This window comes from Ambystoma mexicanum, chromosome 1q (genome assembly GCF_040938575.1).
Source record: "Ambystoma mexicanum isolate Mex_15411 chromosome 1q, UKY_AmexF1_1, whole genome shotgun sequence".
NCBI lineage: Eukaryota > Metazoa > Chordata > Amphibia > Caudata > Ambystomatidae > Ambystoma > Ambystoma mexicanum.
Genome location: NC_090922.1, coordinates 1,456,072,160 through 1,456,099,583, shown reverse-complemented (window position 1 = coordinate 1,456,099,583; position 27,424 = coordinate 1,456,072,160).

The window sequence follows — 27,424 nt, the reverse complement described above, 5'->3', positions numbered from 1 at the left end:
TCACTGTCCCATGAACCCTGTGCCACTGCACACACCCACCCTCAATTGAAACACTGCCCCAAAAAGCACGAGAGGGGTGTAAATGATACGACGTGTATTTACTACTTCCGTACAGTGGAGTCACTCTGCCATGTGTGGACAGCACTGCACCATGACATGCACACAATCATATGTCACCCGCAGGGCACAGCAAACATGCAAGTTAATGTGTAGGCCCATATGCAGTCAGTGACATACCTCGTGATGGCCAATACATACCTCCAGACACTGCATGGTACATATGCATGAATGAATGATGATACAAGAATGCACAGCAGCAGATGAGGACATGATGCCACTAACACTGACATGTTCCCCCATCTACATCCCATGTAGGTGATGCGGGATATGCACTCACGCCATGGATGATGACACCTGTACGGAGACCAAGGAACAGGCATGAAGAGGCATACAATAGGGCACATATCCGCACACGTGGAATGATTGAGAGGACATTTGGACTGCTGAAGGCCCGTTTCCGCTGTCTGAGCAGATCTGGCGGATCACTGCTGTACAGCCCAGTCAAGACGGGCAAAATCACGCTCGTATGTGCCATGCTGCACAATATATGCCTGCGCAGGAACATCCCAATGCCACCAGATGCAGATGAGGAAGATGGGGATGGGGATGGAGATGGGGATGGGGATGGGGATGGGGATGGGGATGGAGATGGGGATGGGATGGCACCGCCTCCCCCTCGGGGTCCACATGATGGGCAGAGAGCACGGGATGCCCTGATTCGCATTTACTTCTGAGTCACAGCACTTTCACAGTAATGCACAAACATGGTGACGACAATGGATTAATAGTTGCACTGCAAAATAAATGATCAATGTCCACACATGTATGTCTTGATTTGAAATGGTGATGTATTGATGTAATAACAACAGGGAAGAAGGTGCATTGGTTAGGGAAGCTGTACACCCGGGGCCACCCACCACCCAAACGTGCCCACCCCCACCCAGAGCCCATTGTCCAAACCCCCAAAACTACCTATCCCACTACCCAAACGTGCCCACCCCTCTCACACCCTTGTAGTCCACATGTGTCCTGCACTGCCCCACACACATGCCATCACTTCCGTGTGCGCTTCTGTGCAACCTTGCCCAAGGGACCCGTTAGCCTACTTGAGCGCCTCCTCGGACTGGCAGTGGTGGAGCTGGATGGGGTGGTAGTATTTGATTGGCCAGAATCAGGGATTGCGGGCATCCGTGCCAGATTTGCCTGTTGGCCAACCAACATGGCCTCCACAAGCCTGGAGGTGTGGTCATTGCCCTCCCGCACATGGCGTGCAAGGGTCACAATGGTGCTCGCAAAGCGTCCTATGGACCTCGACAGGCGACGCACTGAGGCGCTGTAGCTCTCCCTCTGCAGCCTGGATTCCAATAGCTGCCTCTCCACCAGCTGGGTGAGGGTAGCCTGCTGGTCCTCCATCCGCTGCATGCGGGCATTCAGTTCCGCCATGGATGGTGTGGGCGACCTCATGGGACTCCCCAGTGAAGTGGGGCTGAACCCCAGCTCATGGAAGGAGCCCAGGTCTTCCAATGTGGGCATCTCCCCCTGTGGCCCCGTTTCCGAGTGCTCTTGCGGGGCACTGTTATCACTGCAGGCCGCCCCCTCTGCAGTGCTGCTGCCTTCGGTGTTGTGTTGGGTGGCCATGATAGGTTCCTGTGGCACCTGTCTGGACTCAGCCAGTGTGGAGACGGTGGGGATGTTGGTGGTGGTGGTGGTGGTGTGCCGCACACCTGTAGTGGCTGGTGATGTGGCCAGAGGTGCAGAACTGCCGGCTGCATCCTCCTGTGTGGTGGCGGTGGCTACTGTACTTGCCGATGCTGATTGGCTGGCCTGTTGTGCAGTGTCACTGTCACTTGAAACGGCTGTGGGGACACAAAGGGCATGCAATTAGTGTTGTTGTGGTGGCAGATGGGTGCATCACATGCGTCATTGAGATTGTACATTGAAAAGTGTTAGTCACATGCATCTGATTGCTGGTGTCTGCATTCAGTGATATTGGTTTCCATACGGATCATAATGGGTCCTTTGGCCCACACATGCACTGCCTGGGGGGGTGGGGGGGTTGTTAATGGGTCCTTTGGCCCACACATGCACTGCCTGGGGGGGGGGGTAGTTAATGGGTCCTTTGGCCCAGTACTCACAACTGCATATTTACATGTGGCATTGATGTTTGGGCACTTACCCGCATCTGCAGGTGGGCTCACTCCTGCCTCAGCCTGCCCAATGCCATGGATTCCCTCTAGGTGGAGGACGCTGCTGCAACGCTCCTCCCATGCTTGCAGCCTCAGTGGGGAAGGGGGTCCTCCGCCTGTCCCACTGCTGCGTTGGCGGTGCGTGGAAATGAGGTTGCGTACCCTCAGCCTCAGGTCGTCCCAACGCTTGTGGCAGTCCTTCACGCTCCTCACTGCCACGCCCACGGCGGTGCACTTGCGTGCAGCTTCGGCCCACACCTCCTTCCTCCGCTGCTGTGTGGCACGCCGTTGGTCGGCGCTGAACAGCATCTCTGCATTGTCCACAATGTGCTCCACCAAGACGGTTAGCTCCGCCTCGCTGAAGCGCTGTTTGCGCTGCCTCTGTGCAGGAATCCTGGCAGACATGCTGGTGGTCCCTTTTGGCTTCTCAGAGTCAGGATTGTGCTTGTGCTGGCTCTGGATGGCAATGGATTGTGCTTTTATATGATGGCCGCCTCTCTGTTTCCTGTTTTGGCGATCATGGTATTTCCGGTTCCGTGTCCGTGGGGTATTCCGTGACGGCGGTAACAACGTTTCCGAGTCCGTGTGGTGCGCGCGACCGACAGCGTGTAATCGGGCGGTTTTTCCGCACCCTTGCGGACACGGAAACGTTTTTACCGCCATCACGGATTTTGCACGGTCACGGATTGGCAGGTTGTAATGAGGCCCATAGTGTTTGGGGTTGTCTTTCCTGTACTGAAGCAGTATAGGGATGGGGGTTGTCCTTCCGGTACTGGAGGGCTAAATGGGTCATGGTTGCCCTTCCTGTACTGGAGGGGTATGAGAGTCATGACTCTCCTTCCTGTAGTAGAGGGGTATGCTGGTGGTGGTTATCCTTCCTGTACTGGAGGAGTGTTGGGGGTCATAGTTGCCCGGCCTTCCTGTACTGGAGCGGTCTAGGGCTACTGGTAGTCCGTCCAGTATTGGAGGGGTATAGGAGTAATGTTTGTCTTTCCTGTACCGAAGGGGTATAGAGGCCACAGCTCTTTCTCCTGTACTGAAGGGGTTTAAGGGGCATGACTCTCCTTCCTGTACTGGAGGGGTATAGGGGCTGTGGTTGTCCTTCCTGTACTGGAGGGGTACAGTGGTCATGGTTGTCTTTCCTGTACTTTAGGGCTATATGGGTCATGGTTGTCCTTCCTGTAATGAGTGGGTGTTGGGGGTCGTGTTTGTCCTTCCTGTACTGGAGGGGTATACTGTTTGTGTGTCGTTCCTGTACTGGAGGGGTATTGGGGTTGTGGTTGTCTTTTTTGTACTGTAGGGGTATGGGGTTGTAGTTTTCCTTCCTGTATTGGATGGGGGTTGGGGGTTGTGGTATTCCTTCCAGTATTGGATGACTATTGTGGTTGTGGTTGTCCTTCCAGTACTGGAAGGGTATAGGGGTAATGTTTGTCCTTCCTGTACTTGAAGGATATAGGGTTTGTGGTTGTCTTTCCTGTACCAATGCAGTATAGGGGTCAGGGTTGTCCTTCCTGTACTGGAGGGGTATTGGGGTTGTGGATGTCCTTCTTGTATTGGAGGGGTACATGGTAATGTTTGTCCTTCCTGTACTGAAAGGGTAGAGTGGCAATGGATCTCTTTCCTGTACTGGAGGGGTATAGAAGTCATGGTTGTCTTTGATGTACTGGCACGGTGTAAGGCACAAACATGCACCCATACAGACCCGAACCCCCCACCCCCCAAATCAGCACACACACAAACATGCACCCATACAGACCCGAACCCCCCACCCCCCCAACTCCAAACCCCCACCCCCAACTCAGCACACACACACTCAAGCATGCACCCATACCGACCCGAACCCCCCACCCCCCCAACTCAGCACACACACAAACATGCACCCATACAGACCCGAACCCCCCACCCCCCCAAATCAGCAAACTCTCAAACAAGCACCCATACAGACCCGAACCCCCACCCCCCAACTCAGCACACAAAAAACATTCAAATCAAAACATTCATACACATCCGACACACATCCGACACCCCCCCACCCCCGCATCTCAACATACACACAAAATACATTCAAACACAAACATTCATACACATCCGACACACCCCCCCACCCCCACATCTCAAATTACACACAAAATACATTCAAACACAAACATTCATACACATCCGACACACCCCCCCACCCCCGCATCTCAACATACACACAAAATACATTCAAACACAAACATTCATACACATCCGACACCCCCCACCCCCGCATCTCAACTTACACACAAAATACATTCAAACACAAACATTCATACACATCCGACACACCCCCCACCCCCGCATCGCAACATACACACAAAATACATTCAAACACAAACATTCATACACATCCGACACACACCCCCCTCAACATACACACACAAACATAAAGCAAAACAAACCCGACACACAAACACAAACAGACCACTTACCGGAGACGTGCTGGAAGGCAGGCAGGTAAGCGGCAGGTAAGCTGGAATGCTGGAATCTTACTACGGCTGGCGTGGTCCAAGGCTGAAATGCCTTCCGGCATCAAGCCTTATGGACCACGCCAGCCGTAGTGCTGGCCCTCCATTGGTGCAGCACACACGCATCACGAGGCTCGTAGGAGCGACTTGATGCGTGTGTGTGCTGAGCCAATGAGGGCCAGTGTTTTCAACGGCCCGGAAGACAACAAAGACTTTCCTAATGGAGGGCGGCCGCGGGCTGCCCTCCATTAGGAAAGTCTTTGTGCCTCGCGGGCCGGTCAAAACGGCATGGCGGGCCGCAACTGGCCCGCGGGCCGTATGTTGTGCACCCATGGTGTAAGCCTTTACTAATTCAGCACTTTTGAAGAGAGTGGAAAGTGCTAATTCACTATATTATAGAGAGATCAGAATCCACATATGGAAATGGGTTAGCAAAAGCTACATCAGAAAGCTTCTTCCTCTATTGCTCTTGGTGGTAATTATTCTGATAACCAAATTGTTTACTTTGTCTCCAGTAGAGCATATTTCCTCCCATGTAGCAGTGGAAAAGTCAAGTTTGCTTTCCTGCATTAGGGAAAAACTACAGAGCCTTTATTGATGTACGATTTTATCAATGCACTGAAATTACCAGAGCATAAGAAGAACAACATTATAAAGTTTACTTTCCCTGCAAAAGACTAAAGGCCTGATTCTTATCTGCACAGATAATAGGGAACATGCGCGCGCAACTTAGCGCAAATCCGCCTTCGTCGATTCATGGAATCAAATGTGCTGTACTTTCCTGGACTTGGTGTAGTTCGCGCTGGCCCAGCACGTTGCTCCGAACAGAGGAATGCCTTGTGCGAGAATCCAAGCAGAGTGTGGGTCTGGCCTATGCACTGAGCAAAATAGGGGGCAGAACATGCAGAATGAAGAATAACATGTGAAAATGTGGGCATGTTGAGGGATAGTTCACGGTCAAGCAATCGCACGCCTATACCAGCGCAAATAAACATGTATTCAATCTTTGAATGTTGGGTCGCGAAAAAGTTCACACCAATCCTGGTACACTACTGCCACCTGATATCAGGCGTAAATGTCAATGCGCATCTATAATGCACGCAATACACACCAAACAAAATGGATCTTAGCCACGATGAATCCAGCATTTGTCGAAGCGATCGTGCATGAATTCCACAGGAGGAGGAGGATGGCCAGGGCCCGGATCGTCAACCCACGTACCACCCTCTTCGGGATTCCGGATGACCAGGTCTATGGCAGGTACAGGCACCCCCCCATGTCATTCTAGACCTGGTCAGGGAGTGGAAAGATGGACTAACATCACCCACCATATACTCTCAGGCCCTAAGCACCCTACAAAAAGTGCTCACTGACTTACATTTCATGGTAACTGGATCCTTCCAGTGGACTACTGCCCTAGTAGCAGCATCTCCCAGGCCACACATTCACTCTGCCTACACCAGGTGCTGGCGTGTAGAACTGCACAATCTTCTGTGCGCCGCCACTTCTATATGCCAAGAACACCGGCAGAAAGGCAAATAGTAATGCAGGGCTTCTATGCTGTGGCGTGCTTCCCACGAGTGCACGGTACAATAGATTTCATCCATGTTGTGCTAAGTCCCCCAAGATCGACAGAGGATGTATATCGCAACCACAAACACTGGCACTCAATGTTCAGGTTGTGTGCGATGCCATGTGCATCATAACTGAAGTGTATGCAAACTATCCAGGAAGCACAAAGGACAGTTATATATTCTGGATGTCACCACTACACCGGAACCTGGTAGCTGGCAAGCATGGCTCATTGGTGAGTATGAACAGACAGGCACATGCATGTACGTTGCACATTTACCAATAGACACTGGCATTAAATGATAATGACATCCATGTATACATTTACAGAGGACAGTACCTACCTGCTGAGCACATTCATGATGACACCCATACGAAATCCCACCACAGCTGCTGAGGTAAGGTACAATACTGGCCGTGTAGCAACTAGGGGCATAGTGGAGCGCACATTCGGAGTGCTTAAGTCACATTTACGCTCCCTTGACCACTCTGGTGGTGTGTTGCTATATGCACCAACAGTTGTGTGCAGGATCATTGTGGCAGCATGTATTCTGCACAATGTCGCCACATGGTGTGGTGTCCGAGTGGACATGCTGGTGGGCCACCGCCCGCACCCACAGGCATGACCCTTGCCCATGGCTGGCCTAAGGGCTCGTGGAGAGGCAGCACGTACCCAGCTGCTGTAATTCTACTTTACGTAAAATCCTGCCCCTGTGGAGTGCACATGAGCAATCCACATCCCAGGTGCCATTCAGTGATGACCATGGGACAATCCTACCTGCCCACAAAAACACCCTGAGAATGTGCCCCAGGGAGGGCCAAATTGTGTGCCACCATTAGACATAAAACAACATGCACAAAGTGTGGCCAAAAGAAAGACACGTAAGTGGGAGGATACCCCCACCAGCACGGTAAGCATAGAGTTAAACCACTCCTGAGGCACAAAAACATCACTAATGTCCAAGAAAATATGACCCAAAATATGTGTTGCCACAGATAAATTCAGTAACTTGCCAACTATCAATTATGAGCAGCTAGGAATTCATGGACTCCAAAAGTATCCTTTCCACCAATCCCCATAAGGCCAATGCAATAGGGTTGCACACTTGTGTAAGAATGTGCATGACAGGCACCATTGTATTCTTGCTGCTGTGAGTGCAAAAGCAGTGGTGTCAGGATCCACAAGTGACATACATGCAGCCAATATCGAGAATATGCACCCCATATAAAAAAACACACTGAACAGGACACAATTGACAAGTGAGACAAAGTGATTGACAAACCCAAATGGACACTGGCACAGATGCAGCAAGTAACATAGACATTCCATGGCAAAATCAACAGTGAGTCATGACCATAAGCAGCATGGCATATTGCTCCATTCACCAACACACTCATAACAACTGCAAATAACAGTGTACATGTAGTACACCAAAAATAAACAGATCGCAATAGACAATCTACCTGACAACTGTCACATGGACAACAACTGTACTGCATGTAGACACCAAACCTCACACATGAGACCACAAATAGTAAGGCACAGTACTATCTAGAAGCCAATTAACCCATGCAAGGAAAGCCCTGGACCCACAACAACAATAAACACGTACACTGGCTAACCCATTCCCTGAGCGCAACAATGCACACAATAATCAGGGACATCAAAATAGTCCATTTCAATATTAACAACCAAAGAGCAACAAAAGTGCACTGCAAGAGAAATGCACTTCTTACCTGTTTCCTGTTCATGCATACGCCTGCAAGTATCCGCTCAATCCCATCAGCCATCACATCACAACAAATGGATATGCAGAGAAAGACCAATCAATGTGAGTGACTCCAACACATCCATGCACTCAAACACACAGCAATATGTGCCCCCCTGAGTGACTGCAAGAAAGGCGAACAAATCACATGCCGACCAACAACGTCTGGCCTGGGACACATGCAGCCAGATCTGCACACTACATGCAAACCCAACACACAAAACACACAGCTCTGACAAACACCCACCCACAACCCACACACTGCCTGAGCCCCCAGGTGCCATGCAGTGAATGGCCATGTCACACCTACCCCATTATCAAGCTGATGGCACATATTCAACACACACACCTGGCAACAGCCAGCAAGACAAATTGGACCCACAAAAAATACATCACTGAGATCGAGACAAGGATGGATCACCCTGGCAGTATTTCCCATGACATGGCATGCCATCATAAGCGTAGCACTGGGACAGTGCAGTCAACACTGGCATGTGAGCCTATGATGCGAAGCCCAATAACGTTTGAACCCAAAATACTCACCAATTGCACTGAAGACGGGATCTTGCAGGAGGCAGCACTTCAAAGAAGCAGATGTCAGACCGGAAGGCTGGCATGAAACACATAAGCAGACATGACAAAGCAATGAGAAACAGCGACAAAAGACAAATGCACACAAATGCACACAAAAGGGAGCAGGCAACTGGAAAGTGCAAAGTAATCCAGACTTCACTGTGACTCAATTGCATTGAGTCAAATGTGCATTGAATCGAAGGTAGCATTGACATGCACCCAGCAGCTGTCAACCTGCCAATGTAATCTCCATGATATGATTGTTAGGCAGAAACCTGTACAGTTCCCTTAGGGACCACTGCAAAAGTTTAAGACCACAGGAGTTAGCAGTAAACCCAATTGGTAGCAGTCTGCACCACCCAGATTTACCTGGTAGCTGTGGCTGAGCAGTCAGATCTATACATCTATAAAAACACACTGGCACTAATATCAAGCAAGTTCAAAAACACAGTCACTAAAGTATATACACTCCCTTAAAAGAATATTAGACAAGTCTTAAGTAAAGCACCACTTATTTTCAGACAGCGGTGAGCGCTTAACGCAGATGGCACTCTAATAATTCGGTTTAAAAGGGAGAGAAAGGTAGAGCATAAATTGAAACAGATCCCAACACTTTCAGAAGAACACAGCAAGAGAGGAAGGCAGAATAAAACCGTGAAGTTAGAGTTCAGAAAGCCGGATCCACTTTAAGAGGATCAGAACGAAATGTGTCCAAGGTCACACCGTTGAAAAGTGCACAAAAGTCTCGAAAAGGTTCAGAAAGAAGTTGGACCAGTAGAAAGGGACCAGTTAGATGGTCAAGAGACCAGCCCAGTCTAGAAGGTTAAGGATTTACTGTCACCTTGCAGCAATCTATAGAAAGGGAGGCCAGGCGGACACAGTACCTTGAAATGGTGAGAACGCTCCAGCGGGGGCAGTTGTTCCTGGCAGCGGGTGCAAGTTGGTGCTTCGTCCGGGGGAAGAGAAGATCTCGTCGGGGAGGAAAGCAGAAGGTCGTTGCACTGCCAGGGAAGAAACCAGCGCAGAGTTCTCGATTAAAAGGAGCGGTCCTTTTATTTGCGGTTCAGTGGTAAGTGGCTATCTGGTTGCCAGGGCGCTTGGCACGGGCAATTCAACCACTAGACGTCCTGGTAGGCGAAAAAGAAAGCAAACTGGTTATCCCCACCAGCTCAAGGGGAAGAGACTCTCTGGCAAGAAGATCTCTTCTGTCGTCGGGAAGTGGTGAGACGGTTCAGCAGGGCTCCACCGGTGGTGTCGTCATTGCAGGTCGTCTCAGCTTCGCCCTCTTCGGATTTTCAGGTCCTGTGGCAACTTCTGAAGTTCCAGTCCCAAAAGCCCTGCTTTTATGCAAGAAACCTCCATTCATTCAGCCTAGCTGTCAATCAAAAATGCTAAGTGGTGAGCGGGGCGGCTCACCACTTGGGCCAATCACGCAAGATTGCGACTTGGGTTGGCAAGGCAACTTAGTCCAAGGTGCCTAAACCCCCCTCCCCACACCCCCTGTGGTACCAAGATAGAGTGGCACCACTTTGGAGGGCTTCTGTGTAGAAGCCTGCCAAAAGTGGAACAAAGGGCTCGACCTTTGGTTTGGAGTTACAGAGGTGAACACAAACGCCATTTTAAAACCGAGTTCTGGCAAAAAGACCCTACCGGTGACTTAATATTAAATAAATAAACCGGCGGTATCTTTAGCATTGCACCAAAAAGTGGTGCGTTTAAAATACATGGGAAAATCCCATAGAGAATATTCTTAAGGAATATTCTGCGTGGTAACCACTGCCACCAGCCAGAAACTCGACGAGGGAGGACTACACAGTACCTCCTCGAAAAACAGACCCAGGGGCAATCGAATTACCCCTACCAGTACTTCCACATTATGATGGTTTGTACTGGTTCTGTTACTAAATTTGGGACTAGTAAAGCCAATGGTGACTTTACATGCCCTGGGAGACAGTAGTCAGGCCCAGGGTATGGAGTCTATGGTGGGGTGTCACTATGACACCCCTGTGTCACTGCACTGAGGGTGCTGTGTAACACACATAGTAAAAACACATGAGACGCTATGGAGTAAAAGACCCCATAGCCCATAAAACAAATTAACAGTCAAAGGAACCCCTCAAATCATGTCCAAGAGTGTGAGGAAAAGAGTCACACTCTTGGCAGGAGAAAAAAACAAACTCCAGAAATCCAGCAAAGCTGCTGGGGGACTCACTAGGTTAGGAAATTCAGCCTTAACAGAGAATTCTCCCTAACAATGATATGATATAATATGATATAAGGCATTTATAACGTGCCTATACACACGTGTTTCAAGGCGTGACCAGTCAAGGGAGGGGAGACAGAGGGAAGACAGAGACAATGTTCCTACTAGGCCGGGTGGCATTAAGATTGTGCAAGTGCAGGGGACGGGGGAAGGGGAAAAGTGCAGGGGGAAAGGGAAGGAGGTAGTGGAATACAGAGGATAGCAGCAAAATAAATAAAGACAATAAATAAAAGTGCAGTGGCAAGTGCAAGGGTAAGTGCAGACATCGGGTGTCAAGTGCTAGTAGGGGCTGTAGGGATACAGAAACAGTCCCTGAGTGCAGGGTTGCCAGGGAGACAGTGCAGGTATGCAACTGGTGGGGGGAGGAGGGTGTCCTGGGGCCGAGATCAGAGTGTAGCCAGATAACCAGTGCAGTTTCAGATTCAGCCACGAGATCAGCAGGCTAGAGGAGAAGAGAAAGCAGAAGCAAAGACTTGTTGTTGCTGATCATGTTAGACCTGTCCGCCGCTTTTGATGCAGTAGTTCACGGGATCTTGTTAAAACACTTGAAGGAGGTAGGAGGGTTGGCGGACCAAACCCTTCAATGGTTTGAATCTGAGTCCGACTTGGAGACTTCCTATTAGACTCTGTGGTACAAAAGTGTGGAGTCCAACAGGGGTCCTCACTTTTTCCTCTGCTTTTACCTTATATGTCAAACTCCTCATGGACATACTGAGGAAGCAGCGCATATATTTTCATTTGTATGCGGATGATACTCAGGTGTTGGTGAGAATACAGAATTCAGAGGACACGTGTGAGTTAGTTGAAAAATGTCTACAAGAAGTACAGGCCTGGATGTGAGCTAATCAGCTATTGCTGAACGCTGGTAAAACAGAGGTGGCTTTATTCACCTCTAAACACCATTTACAGCATAGGAAGCAGTTGCAGTCACCATGCTTCTTAGGCACACCGCTGAATTTCGCAAAGAAAATTAAGAACTTTGGCTGTGTCTGGGAGGATAATATGGGATGTGGAGCACCGGTGGGCGCAAAGATGCAGTCAGCATTCCATTCCTTGCGTTTTCATCTTTTATGTTTGAGACATAGGGGGTCATTCCGAGATTTGAGGGGGCCATGGTGCTATTAGCACCATGGCTGCCTCCAATACTGGGTCCGGGTCCGGGTCCGGGTCTGGCTGAATGGGGACTTACCGGGTCATTCCGACCCTGGAGGACCAGGTAAGTCCCCATTCAGAAAACCATTCCCCATTCCCATTTGAGCCCCCATAGGGCTCAATGGGAATGGGGAAGGCGCTAATAACGGTACTGCAAATTGTGGTACCGTTATTAGCTCCAAGGTCCCTTAACGGGAACCGCAGAAAACGTGTGGTCAGACCACCTGTTCCTGATGGGACCCGCTAAGGGACCTCGGAATAGGGTGGTAAGGGTTTATCAGCACCGGCATCCTTACCGGTGCCCGTAAACCCTTACCGCCCAACTCGGAATGACCCCCATATTCTGCCATTTATCGTGAATGAAGATAGATCAGTGGTAGTAGGTACACTGGTCAACTCAAAGCCTGGATTATGGCAATGCATTGCTATCAAGCATTACAGCCTGTCAGCTGAGAAGATTACAAGTGGCCCAAAATGCGGCTGTCAGGCTGGTGTACAGGGTAAGCAAATCAGCCCCTATCTTTGACGTAAGAAGATCTCTACACTGGTTAGCGGTGAAAGAGTGAAAGAGTGAATTGACTTTAAAATTCTTTGGGCCTCATTACGAGTTTGGTGGTAGCCATGGCACTATTAGCTCCATGGCTGCCGCCAAACAGCCAGCATGCCAGCACGTTCAGTCAACACTACCCCCAGAAGCAAACCTACTGCCAACTCTCAAACCTACCAAGGATCCAGGATCTCTAGGCTAAGGGTACGCCTAAGCTGCCGCCAAACCGGGCTCCTTTACCGGGTTCCCTGAATGGGGAATTACCGGGCCATTCCGTGTTCGGAGGGCCCGGTAATTCCTCCCTCAGAAAACCCGGGCCCGGACCTTCTCCATTCCCATTTGAGCCCCCATAGGGCTCAATGGGAATGGGAGAGTGAGCTAACAACGGGTCGATTACGACCGGCCCGTTGTTAGCTCCCTGGTCCCCTCGCGGGACCCGGTAACGATACCTGGTTTTACCAGGCGTCCTTACCGGGTCCCGCAAGGGGACCTCGTAATCAAGCAGAATGGGAATAACGGGTCTACACGCATTTGCGGACCCCGTTAACCCATTCCGCCTGACTTGTAATGAGGCCCTTTGTCTGGTATTTAAATGTGTCAACAAATTAGCGCCAATATACTTATCAGACAAAATTAAAAGTCATGTTTCAATACAGCAATTGCACTCAGGCGACAAGAACCTGATCCAGGAACCACTAGGTGCGTGAGTAAAGGGGAGCGCAGATTCAGGGTCTATGGGCCCAAATTATGGAACAAACTACCTCGAGAGATTTGCGAGATGAAAACTCTCCCTACCTTTCGTAGGGCCCTCAAGACCTACCTGTTCTGCTAGAGACTGGGAGCAGAGGAGGTGGCACCAATAAGAATATTACCTAAGTGACAAATGGCAAGATCAATTGCACCTGATACAGCAGTGCCCAAATACGATTTAGTTCATCAGGTGCGCGGTATAAATCACTCAAAATTCAAAATTCGAAGAGGAAGGTCTTGAGGTACTTCGGAAACAGAGATGATTCTCCTCAAGTTTCATAGAGGCAGGGAGGCTGTTCCAGAGGGAGGCCCCAGCAGAAAAAAGAGATCTACCACCAACTTGCTGCTTGGAGAAGTGACTAACCCTGACGGAGTTGGAGGCAGATGAGCGAAGAGCTTGGGAAGGAAGATATTTAGGAAGAGAGAGTTGAAGGTATTGAGGTGCCATGTTCCAAAAGCTTTGTGGACAATTTTGCAAAAATGCTTTCTACTTATGTTGTACTGTGCTCAATCTCGCGCACAAGGTTTTTGCCACCTATTTTGCTAAAATTGCTTTGTACTTATGTTGTGCTCTGCTCAATCTGCCCCACGAGCCCCTTTGCTGCCGACTTTGCTGAAAATGATTTTAACTGCATTGAACAGTGCTGAGTCTGCCCCACGAGCGTTTTGCCACCAAATTGTTGAAAACATTTATTTGTACTTTCATTGTACTATGCCTAGTCCGCCCCAATATCGCTCTGTCGCCTAATTCTGTTGAAAACATGTGTACCTACATTGTACTGTGCCTAATCTGCCCCACAACCGCATTTCCACCAATTTTGTGTTAACTGCACTGTACCCACCCACGGTCCCGCAAGACAGCCCGCTCATATTCACTTATCACACTTGCTAGTCACGCTGCCCTATCGCATAATCCCTACCTATCATTAACACACTACCCGCAACTCTGCACAGGCTCCCTCACCTGCTCACCAATGTATCCGGCTACACTATCTCTGCCATCTTTTACGCCTAAAAATCAGCATGCTCCCTGCACCACTCTCATACAGCACCTCCTCATTGCACTATCACTCACACTCACACTCACACTATCTACCTTCTGGCATAAGGATTTAGCCATAATGCCAACTTCCTTCACGCACCTCTGCACCCACTCCCCCCCATCAGCCAGCATGTTCAGTCAACACTACCCCCAGAAGCAAACCTACTGCCAACTCTCAAACCTACCAAGGATCCAGGATCTCTAGGCTAATGGTACGCACAAGCCCGCCCTGTACCCAAGCCTACCCAACCCTACAGCCAAGAGAAATCACAAACTTGGCTCCCACACAACCATCACATACTCTTCATCTCACAACACTACTACCAAGCGGCCTCACAACCAGCAAGCTGCAGCACACCGGCCACCCCCCTTGGGTTTCCACACCCAACCCACATGCACACTCTCACCTCCCACTGCCAAACTTCTCTTACGCTTCTCCAGCCATGGTCAGAAGCTCCAAGAAATTAACTAAGGACATCCTTCTTCCCTTCTTGGATGTCCCGGAACATAAACCCCCTTTCGCAAGTGACTCCAGCGCCCTCGCTGACATCTAGTCCCACACTCTCACGAGAGCCATTGACACCATAGCCCCGATCGCAGCCAAAAAGGAAAAGAAATCCATGCACACTAATTCTTTGTTCACGGAGGACTTACTAGCTCTTCGCACTAGAAAACGCCTAGCTTTAACCAACTGGCAGGCTAAGCCTAGTGATTCCACTTTGGAAGAATTCAAAAGGCTATCAATGCAATATAAAAAAGCTATTTTCAAAGCGAAGTCCAACTCCTTCAACCAACGGTTCACCAATGCTAACTCCAAATCTAAGGAAATGTTCTCTATCTTTAAAGTCCTCACCACCCCTTCCACCAGCCCCGATAAGAACATTAAAGACGAAGCTTGGTGTTCCAGCATTCAGGCAGTACTGCTAAATAAAATTAAGCTTCTCCAAGATAAAATACAATCTCATTGTAATGCACTCCCTAAGCCCGTCTGTCAGGCCATGCCAAGCACCGCCCCCCACAAACCCTCCACCCCTCTCTTCTCCTTCAGAGACGTCTCAGAACAGGAAGTCATAAATCTCCTCCAACATCTCAAACCATCCTTGTGTAAAGGGGACAACTGCCCCCCCCCCAACATTATCAAAGACTGCGCTGATTTCCTGGCTCCTCTCATTACGGCATTCATCAATGCCTCTTTAACCACAGGCACGGTCCCACCAAACCTAAAAGAAGCATGGGTCTGCCCCCTTCTAAAAAAAACATCCTTGGATCCTATCTCCCCAAATAATTACTGTCCTATCACCACCATCCCCTTCCTTCTCAAGATCTTAGATAAAGCAGCCCACAACCAGAACCAACACTTCTTAGAGTCAAACACCATCTTAGGTAAAAGACAATAGGGTTTCTGCAAAGTCCATGGCACTGAAACCGCCCCGTGGACCTGAAAAACCAAATAACTGAGATAATATACACAGGCAAACCAGCCCTTTTGCTGCTCTTGGATCTCTCGGCCGCGTTTGATCTCGTTGATCATAAAATCCTTACCTCCCACCTCACCAATGCAGCTCACTTCTCCAAACAAGCCTCCTCTTGGATAAAATCGTTCTTAGAAGGCAGAGCCATGAAGGTCTTCTCGGATCAGAAAAATGCAGCTCACACCACCATCCACTGCGGAGTCCCCCAAATATGCTGACGATACGCAAGTACTCCTTCCTCTCACCGGATCCTATGACCAAGACTCAGCAGCCCTCCTCCAAATATATACCACCATCCAAGCTTGGATGGCAGCCAGTGGTCTGTGCCTCAATGCAGACAAGACAGAGATCATCATCATAGGCCCCAAAGAAATCCTGTCCAAACTCAATCAAAAATACTGCAACTTCACTATCGACCATACTACTATCCCTGTCTCCTCCTCGGTGAAGACCATAGGGGTCTTCCTAGATTCCCCTCTGTCAATTACACGACAGGTCAGTGCCATTGCCTCTGCCTCAGCCCACACCACTAAACTAATAAATGCCATTAAACTATTCCTATCCAACCAAAACTGCCTTTACAACGCGCGAGCCACCATTGGAGCCAAATTAGACTACTGCAATGTTCTCCTAGCAGGCACCTCAGACAAAAATCTAAATAGGCTTCAAATAGTCCAAAACAACATGTTCAGAGCAAGAGATCACATCATGCAGACTAGACGCACCGCCCACTGGCTCCCTGTAAAGGAGAGAATCACCTTCAAGACCCTCACCTTAACGCATTAATTCTTAAGCCTCTCCGCCCCACCCTACCTATCAGAAACTATCACCAGAGATATATCCTTGCGTCCTAAAATAAGACTGTATGCTAACCAACTATGCATCCCACCTATCATAAGAGCCAAAGCAGAAGGGGTCAGCTTTCCTCACTTAGCTCCAAAACTTTGGAACGCCCTACCCAACACACCTAGGGCTGAGAACTCCCTCACAGCATTCTGCAAAGGCCTTAAAACCAAATCTTTCTAACTAACACACCCCCTCCACCATCATATTGTTACTCTGCATGCATCTGCACTTTCATGTAAACATGTATGCATATCTTCCTCACTGTCATTTAACTAAGGTTTCTTTCTCTATAACCAGCACCGGTTTTCTGTCTGTAACAGAGGCACGATGGCTCAGGGCTGCTGCACGCTTTATAAATGTTAATAAATAAATAAGTGCAGAGATTTCAGTCCCGGAGAGATACGATCCCTGGGCTTGAGGCCAAGGACGAGACTCACAGTCCTGTTTTCGATGAGTTGCAGAGGACGGAGAGTAGAGGCAGGCAGATTTAGAAAGAGGCTGTTGCAGTAGTCAAGCCTAGATAGAACCAGAGCTCTGGAGACAGTGTGCTTCTGGGGGAAGGAGAGGAAAGGAAGAATACCTCTGAGGAGGTGCAGCTGGTAGTGTGACTTCTTAGAGACATCAGAGATGTGAGGTGAGAAGGAAAGTGTGGAGTGGAAGATGACACCAAGGTTTTTATCCTCACAGGTGGGAACAGGAAGAGGGCCAAGGGACATCGGCCAGCGAGTGATAGGAAAGGTGGGAGCAGGTGTGCTGATGAGGAGAATCTCAGTTTTACTGGCATTAAGGCAGAGATCATTGGCAGCACACCACTCCTGGATCGCAGACAGACAGCCAGAGATGAGAGAAGGAGAAGAGGTGGCTGAAGGAAGGCTGAAAATGAGCTGATTGTCATCCACATAGCATTGAAAGTTGGGGCAGAGATCGGCAATGTGGTGGGCAGGAAGTGCCAGGTATTGGTTGAACAGCCAGGGAGAGAGATTAGACCCCTGGGGAACACCACATTTAGAGATAGAGATAGAGGAGATGAAGGACCCACGTTGGACCTGGGAGAGTCGATTGGAGGAAGGAGGTCAGCCAAGCCAGGGCCTGATTGATGATACCCAGGTTATCACGGAGATGGTCGAGCAGGATGGCATGGTTGATCGTGTCAAAGGCAGAAGAGAGATAAAGTAAGATGAGGACACAGGGGGTGTTGGAATCGAGGTTGGAGATCAGGTCTTCACGGATGTTCAGGACAGCAATTTCCGTGCTTCTGGCTGCTCTGAAGCCGGACTGATGGTCATGGAGACACCCAACAGATTCAGAGTGAGAATTAAGCTGGGCCAGCTTTTCCAGCAGTTTGCCCAGGAAAGCAGTGATGGAGATTGAACTATAGTTAGCCGGAAAGGAAGGGTCGGCAGAGGGTTTCTTAAGAAGAGGGTGCACAAGGGAGTGCTTCAAGGGAGAGGGGAAGACTCCAGTGACAAAGGAGTGGTTGCAAAAATCAGCCACAGCAGGAGCCAGGGTGTCAATGTGGTCCTTGATGGTTTTGGAGGAACAGGGGTGAACCAATTTGTGGGATATATTTACCCACTCAGCTGTATTCACTTCCATAACCAAGCTGCACTTCAGCAGAAGCCGCAAAATGGCTGCGCTGTCTCCTGTGTGCACCATTGCCTCACACCAAAACTGCGTTCTATTGGGCAGGATGGAACAAGGGGGCACCCTGAGAACGCCTGCCAGTGTGTTCTCACATGTACAAAAGAAACGGAGTGAAAATGCAGCTCTGCTTTACTGCATGCCCTGTCATGATCACAGGACCGTTCCATAGAATTTCCCCCAAAAGGTCTTGGGCTGCGGTGTATCATTCCTGGGCTCAGAGCAGGGAAAACCCAGTGGCCAATTGTAATTCAGACTCTCCCGCGTTACTCAACATGGCCGCCAGGCAGCCGTCCCTGAATCCTGCGGAGCATTCCAGTAGTGCAGGCTCCGTGAGTATTTAAACCCCTCCCCTCGGTGGAGCTGCGCTTTGCGTCCTCTTGCTGTTAGCGGACGCTTACCTCAGCTCGTTCCTGACAGGAATTTCTTGCCCTTCGTTTTCCCTTTAGTCATTGAAAATTCCTGTGCCTTCTGTCACTCTCAGTTCACATTTGTTGTAGATTCCTAGTTCCAGCTTGAATTCCCGTCAGTTCACAGTTTCCGAGTCTCATGTGAGAAGGAGCGTAATTTTGTGAGGAATTAACAGGAGAAGCTATCCGTGTTGTTTCGATCTCACCCCAAGTACAGTTTCTTGTGAAGCATTATTTTGGCATCTAATTGTCTCTTCAGCCTTTGTAGTAGGTACGCGGGCATTTTAGTTGCTCGCGTCACTTGGAATTTTACTGAGGCTGTGGTTTTTCACATTGTTTATTCTGTAGTAGTGGGGGGGTCTAGTCACAGCAGCTCATTGTTTTACATGGTTTGTTCACACACACGTAGGAATATTCAGTACATTTAGTGTCCCTTTGTGCAGGTTCCCTGAGTCCCTCTGGTGTTATGTGAGGGAAATAATTTGCTTAGTGCATTGCCTGATAGAGGTGTCTTGTTACCATTGTGTGCATGTGCAATGCACTCCTGTACCATACATTACATAATAGTGGTGGAGTAATAGGTTTCAGTGACATTCCCTTCAGATTAGGAGTGATTTTCTCCTCAGGTCTTGGCACCTAGCGTCTCTCAGTCATTTAACCTTTTCTAGCATACCACTTACCTCCTGCGGCGTTAGTACTCCCTTAGCCCTTCCATTCGAGTTTGTTCTTTTCCCACTCTCATTCAATCCCATCTTCAGAATTTACGCCCCTGCACAGATGCAGGACGGATAGCCCATCAAAACATAAAAAGAGATTCTCAGCTCATTGAACACTAAACAGGGAAGTAGTGAGAGAACCACGCACCCCGAGAAGAGTAGTAGAGGTGTTCCCGCGGAGCCTAAGATAAGCGTTACATGCCCAAAGTTCCAATTGAAAAAGGGAAATATTTACATTTAAAAATTATGCCGCTTTGATGCTTTCTTTCCTCTGTTCCTCATCATAATACTTTTATTAATGAGACCTTTCCATGCTTCTCCACCTTCACATTGTGCACCAGCAGGCATGAGCAGTATTCCTGAATGACAGGCTGTTGTTCAGATCTGAAGAAATCAAAAGAAGCTTTACTTCAGCTACACAGGAAACGCTTAACTTTTTGACTACGAAATGTCAAGGATCAATGCGTCAAAAAGGCCCTGGCTTTCTGAGCCTATGCCAATTTCGTGCATCTGTGTTTTAACCCATTGCTGCATACAAGAAGCTAACTCTGGCTACAAAACAATGTGGGAATTCAGATGGAAGAGAAAATTTGAATTTGCAAGGAAAAGTAGTCACCACACGTTTAAAATGTACTTTTGCAAACTAAGAAAAATACTTGTTTAAAGGTGTATGTTGGATAAGGCCCTGCCCTTATCTAGCAATCTGAAGGGGTTTTGTGCTGTGAAACAGATAGGGGAGATCTTATTCAAGGCTTTATTCTGATTATAACAAAAATAAATAAAATAAGGAATTAAATTGCATTGGTTGCAGTGGGGTAAATCAGCGCAAACAGGTTTCTGCTTGGGGGTTGTCAGCAACAGAAGGCACCTCACAGTAGATGCTAGAACACACAAGTGAAAATTGCTTCCTTGGCAGACTTCTGTCTGGGCTGAGGCCTCTTACAATGGAAGTTCCCGGGACACCAACCTGTGATGTGAAAGCAGCCATAAACCTTCAATCAAACTGGGGAAACCCCTCCCCACACTGGGCTGAAGTGACAGTTGGAGGTAGCTGAAGAGAAAAACATGGTCCCAGTGAAGGACAAAGGATGCTCATTTGTTTCAAAAGACTATTTTATCAAGAAACTTTGATGATGGTTATTTTTGCAACAGAAATTCACAGGAATGTAAAAAGTTAACAGTTTTAATTTAATTTTGTGGGTTTTAATTTAAGACATTTGGCCTCATTACGACCCAGGCGTTAAGGGTTAACGCCGTCATTAACCCTTAACGCCTGATTCTGATTTTAACGGCTGCTTTTAGCAGCCGTTAAAATCCATGGCGCTAACCTGCCATGATGCTAATTACACCACCGTAATTTACGGTGGCGTAATTAGCGCCTTCCCCACTCCCATTATGCCCTATGGGGCAAAAATGGGAATGGGGAAGGGAAAATGGGAAATGGGGATTTACCGCCCCACTCACCTTGGAATGGGGCGGTAAATCCGCCATCCACCATGGTGTAAACGTTGTTTACACCATGGTGGTAAAGTTGGCGCAATTAGCGCCTGGGTCGTAATGACCCCCATTGTAGCCTTCACTGCCATACAGGCAACAGAAATGGCAGAGAATGGGGTATTCCAAGGAAAGTGTACATGATGCCAATGTAAATTTCAAAACTGACATGCCTAATGATCGTCCATACACACGTGTAAAGATATATAAGTTTAGGGTGAATATTTCACACTAAAAATGACTAAAAATTAGTAGAAGGGCAAAACAATGTTTTACAAATTATAGAGTTGTACTGGCATGTTCTGCATAAAATAAGTAACCTGATTATGTCATTTGTTAAAAGGCCCCAACTGTACAAATGTGCCATTTATGGAAAAACTGAATTGTAGCTAAAGTAATCAAATCATAAATCTGACATCATGCCCCTGAACCCCAATCAGCTGGGAGGAAGGCAGCAACTATCTCCCCTGACCTATCCAGTTGTTTAGAGGTGTGCTTAGCTAAGCCTGCCCTGCCGTATAATTCTATGATGTCACCATGCTCTAGAAAAAGGGTGGCTGACAAAACTCTTGAGAGACTCTTTCCTGAATTTCCGGCGCCTGCGTTCCTGATCTCCTACATTCATCATGCTAGATTCCAGATCCCACTACAAAGCTAAATCATAGCTGATTCCAGATCCCACTGCAAAGCCAAAGCAAAGCTGATTCCAGACTCCACTGCAAGGCCAAAGTATTGCTGACCATCCCAGCAAGGCATCAATCCAGAGATCCCACTAAAAAATTCCAATAATAAATAAACTGTGGTGTTCCTTTGGAAAGCATCCAGAAACCAGACTAGCTTTTTGGCCACTAACTGCATGCCCGCTGGAACCCTGCCATCCAACTGTCCTGATTATCCGGTGACCAGACAGGCCCAGCTGTTGTTCTGCTAGGAGAGTCCGCTGCTACATGATGGCCCAATTCCTGGAGTCCAGAACCCGGTTCATTGTTCCTAATCCCAAATATAAGAGCGGACTGTGAGTATCCCCCATCCCATAACACATAGTCTCCCCCATCTTGACTTTTGTCTTTGTTCTACTCTCTAAGCAACCCTATCCATATCCTGATAACTTGTCTAGACTATTCCAGTTTTATGTGCACCCAGTTCTTGTTTCCTAGTGTTAGCCCAGCTCTTTTATTCACCTCACCTTGTAACTCATTAGTAATATTTGGAGTAATTTAAATTAATTTCCATATAGACCAGAACCAAGTGGTAAAAGGTTGACATCGCGAATCAATCTTTGAACGTACCGTGGCTTTCTTTAACAATATAGTCTAAATAATTTAGTTTAAGTAAAATTTGTCTTTCATTTTTAAAACTGATTTCTCTTTTTCACTGCTCTATTTTCCTAAAAACGAAACTCCTTCAGCCTTCCAAATCCCTCTCAATTCACCAGCTATTGGCCTCCTTTCACTTCCATATTGTCCGAGTGCTGTGCATCTATCCCCCTGCCCGAAACTCGCATTCCGATTCAGTGTTTTTCATCTGTTTTTCTGGAAAAAAAAGTTTTGGAATTTAAAACTGTAAACTAGAAAAAAATGCAACTTTCTCATGAGTGAATTCGCCTGCACTGGGTTTTCAATTTCAATCTATTTTGTGAACTGTATGCGTTTGTGATACCTTACCTTATGGTTGATAGTGACATAACATCCCTGATACTGTGAAAAAACATATGTATATCATTATTTAAACACACATATAATTAATTATTTGTCAAAATCCGAGTGTCATTTTAGGCCTTTACAAAAGGTTTTTTTCCTCTTATTTAGTGAGGGAAGGACGGATTATGATGCTGCCTCTTATCCCTGACTACCTGCTGCTTCTTTCTATCCACTCAGAATTCAATTATTGGTGGGTTGAGGGAACATTGCAGGGGGAGACCTTACCTTGGGTGCTATCTATCCTAATACAAAAAGTGCTCCTATTCACTTGTGCTTTGGATATGGTCTACTAGAAGGTTAACCAAGTGCATTGCTTCCATTTTGTCATTATCAGGCCATTGGTGATTTCTGCCCAATATTAAGATTTGTGTTATTTTTGTGAATTTTAAAAATGAATAAATATTGTATTTTCATCAACCGGACTGGTTCATGGTCCATTGTGACCCGGGGTATTTGTAAAAGGGAGTGTGAGATTGTTCGGGTACAGGCTCAATTTGAATTAATTGAAATTAAAGAAAAAGCATTCCTATTAAGCACCACATCCCAGGCTATGACTAAGTGTCCTGGTCCAATGTGTGACGCCCGATTGGAATCCTTAACAAGTTTTGACGAGACTTTCATAGACCGGACTTGCCTAGAAACCTCGTCTGAGGATAACATGGGAAAGGCAGAGAAGGAGGGAGGAGAGGTGGCCAAAGAAGGGCCAGAGGAAGAGCCGGGAGTAGAGGGAGGTGGAGGAGAGGAAGAGAGAGATGACAGGATGTCTTGAGTTTTATAGATGAAATGAGAAGCCAGCGCCGTACCGAGGGCTTGGGAGGGGAGAGGAGAGGTAGAGACTGCAGCAGGATTGGCCAGCTCATTGCATATTTTAAAGAGTTCGGCCGAGTTGTTAGATGCCACGTAGACACGGGTTTGGATGTGGGTTCTCTTCTTGGTGCGGTCAGAGAGCCGGTATTTCCTTTGAAGCAGGCGGCAGGCCAGTTTGTCAGAGGATGTACCAGAGGCACACCATTTCCTCTCAGCACCCTGCACTTGTGTGCATTGCTTCCATTTCCTTAGTCATTATCACCCCCTTGGTGATTGCTGCCCAATATTGAGATTTGTGTGATTTTGTGAATTTTAAAAATAAATAAATGTTGTATTTTCACCAACTGGCCTGGTTCGTGGTCCATTGTGACCCGGGGTATTTGTAAAAGGGTGTGTGAGATGGGTCGAGTACCGGCTCAATTTCAATTAATTGAAATGAAAGAAAAAGCATTCCTATTAAGCACCACATCTAGGTTAAGACTAGTGTCCTGGTCCAATGTGTGACGCCCGATTGGAATCCTTAACAAATTGGGGGCTCGAGTTGGGGATTGAGTTTGTGTATTCACCCGTGACCGCCTAACACAGCAGACTAACCTTCAAGGTAGGAATACTTTGTGTGGCTGGAACACTATGTTATGCTGTAGAAGCGCCTACACAAAACAACAATCCTAAGTACCAGGCCTGTGTATAAAATTAAATCTAAATCAACCCCAAAAATAGACAAAAAGCAATAGAATACAGATTAACCTTCTATAAATAAATTAATAAAGAAAGAACACTTTCCAAAATGGCCACTGTAGGGATCAATATAGCTAGGAAACACCTTCTGCACAAATTATTTGTCAGGGGGAATGGCCAGAACAAGATGAAACAGTCTGGCTAGAAGAAATAACGCAACAGGTCACTGCCATAGACATGGATACATGGCAGGACGGTGGCCTATTAGACCAATCTTTAAGCGAGTTATACATGACTCCGAAAAATAAAGAGGAGCAGTGTAAAATTGTCAGAATTGCGGCCTACATGTATCTTCATATGGGAGTGATGCAGGAAAAGCATGAGGAAAATAGAACTCTTGCGCAAAATCAACCCAAATATTTAGCTCAAATTCACACTGAGCTAAAATTAGCAGAACAAAAATTACAAAAGAGCCAAGATGTGGAGGCATAATCTGGAAATTACATAAAAAAAATTCAAAGAGGACTTGGCTCTCCAACAGCAGAATAATATAGACCAAGATGCCCAATTAGACACATTAAGAGTAGACTGTCAGGAATAGGTTGACTCGCTGGAAGAGAGTCAACAGAAGCTGACTCAACAATTAACATATAACAGGGTCTGCCCAGGACAAATAACTATCCTGCAAGATCAGGTCAAAAGGTTGGAAGTGGAGAATAACAAATTCACTATTAAAGACCTCCACTCCCAAGCAGAATTTGATGAAGAGCACCAGAAATTAGGCGCTGTAATGCAACAAAAGGATGACCTGGCTGAACAAACTGGCGCTCTGTATCAGGAGAAAGAGGTTTTCCACCAGGAAATGTGTAATTTAAAAACCAATCTGGAGAAAAGGGAGTCAGACCTTCAGGGACTGACTGGCCTGGAAGAAGAATATGATAAATTAATGGGACAAAGGAGGCAAATGGAACTTAGAGGCCATAGAGGTTCTAAATGTGCATAAAAAGGAGGCTCACCTCCTACAACAAAAATTGGCTCAGGGTGACCAAACTATACAGGCAGCACAAAGAGATAATGAGGCCCTCTGTGAGGGGAATGATGGATTCCTCAAACAAGTGGCAGCTCAAGAGCGGGTCATATAGGCCAGTAAAACTCTGATAGCCGAGCAAAAGGCTCAGATCTTTTCCTATTATCAAGAGATCGGGGCTGAGAAGGAAAAACTAGCCAGGTTGGAGAAAGAGCATTCTAGATCTAATACAAACTGGAGGGACCCCGAACAGATGGAGAGGGACAGGACAACCCCTGATCATATTATGATGACCTCTGTGCTAAGGGACTCAAACCCATTTAATACACTGAACACTGCTGACTTCCTGTCTACTGGTCCACAGGGACCAGAAACCATGAGGCCGGCGGAATTAGATAGGTTTAGTATGATGGTTCTGACAGGTCAGTGCCCCCCAGAAATTGATGGGCGGGCGTCCCAGTATAGATATCAAAACATTAAAGCTGATGTCTCTGACCAGGAAGTCTCCTAGGAGGGGAAAGTCAGGGAATTAGATCTACAGAAATATTACCTTCCAAGGGACCAGTTGGTTCAATTTGTAGAAAATTTGAATTAAATATGGCCCAAAAAGAGCATTTTGAAGATCTCCACCCAATCAGGGCAGTGGGGGGGGGGGAATCCTCCGCCAACCCTGGAAGCAGGGAGGAGTCACAAGACTGTGCGCCACAGGGGAGTAGAAACTAGGCCCCACCATTCTGCAAGCCCCTCCCAAGCTCAAAGAATCAGGGAGCGCCTAGAAGATCAGGAGGGATCCTCTAACAGTAGCGTCTCTGAGTCTGAGGACGAGTGGACTCGGGTGACAAGGCCAAAGAAGGCAAATAAACTAAAGAGAATTATGGCAAAAGACACCATTAGGCAGATTAAGGCCATTAGGAGTTTCACAACTCCATACCATAAAAATGCAAAATATTCTGTCTGGGAACAGATGATGGACATTTTTCATCTTAAAGACAACCAGAACTGCATAGAGTATGGCAAGTGGACGTTCTCTCCAGAGTACTCCAGCTTCATTGCTGGGCTGGAGGACCAGAACCATTCAAGATGGTACACCTACAGGGCGGACATCTTGAAACACTTTTCCGCCCACAGAAACCCCCAAGAGGCTCACAAAGCGGCCTACGATTTGCAGTGCGGGGAAGATCAAGCCCCACGAGAATTTGTGCAGGAGCTAAAACGCGCCTTTGCATAAACCAATAGGCGGGTGCGCACCAATAGCAGGGAGTTCAGAACTACTTTCTTTCATGCGCTCCCAATGTATATTATGACCCAGCTGGTGAGGGATTTCCATGATAAAAGATCTCTGGACTGGGTAATAGAGCAGGCGACCCGCATTTATGAAGTCCAAAAACCTGCAGAAAATAAAAATCAGACCAAAAACCCCAAACCAGCCAACACCCCTGCTGCTCCTAAGGTAGCGGAGGTGAAGGTTGCCCCCATTTTAGACGTAGAAATGGGGGAGCCTAAAAATGTACTAATCCCAAACCAGCAAAACCAAAGGCCAAGAAGGCCTTAAGGCCAATCACAAACAGGTGGCAATCAGGGAGGTAATCCCACTAATGGGACCCCTAATTCTCCTGAGTATATAAATCCCAGGTACAAGGGCAACCAGCCTGTCTTGGGGTATCTATGGACCCCCCCAGCCCAATGGAGAGGGGGACACTGCCAGGTATGTACTCCCCAGGAAACTTCCCTCCTAACATCCCTCAGGAGGGCAGTAATCCCCCAAATCCTGGGTTAAGTTTCTTTCCCCGGTTCCTTCAAAACCCCAACCTGCAGAGCAACCCTCCTTTCTTTTCCCAGTTTCAGGAGCACAGACAACCCAATTTGGGAGAGGGGAAGCTAAAGCGGGGGGGGGGGTTAGGGCTACCAAAATCCACCATTTCCAGGGTACTACGGGAGAAGGGATAGCTACCCTTCCCGTGAACAACCGAGGTATGAGCAGAGACCGCCGTAGCAGCCGGAACGGGTGTCCCAACTCGAGCGCCAGGTCCACAACCTTACCGAGGATCTGGGTCGCATATTGAGGGCTCAACAGAACCCTCAGATGAACATGGCGGCTCAGAATCCCACAAACCAAGGGTCTGGCACCCCAGAACAATGACGGGGAGAGAACCCCGACAATTCACCGGTTCCAGAGGAAGAGGCACGGGGGCGAGGGGGTATAAAGTCCTAGAGGAAGCTTCCTTCCTCA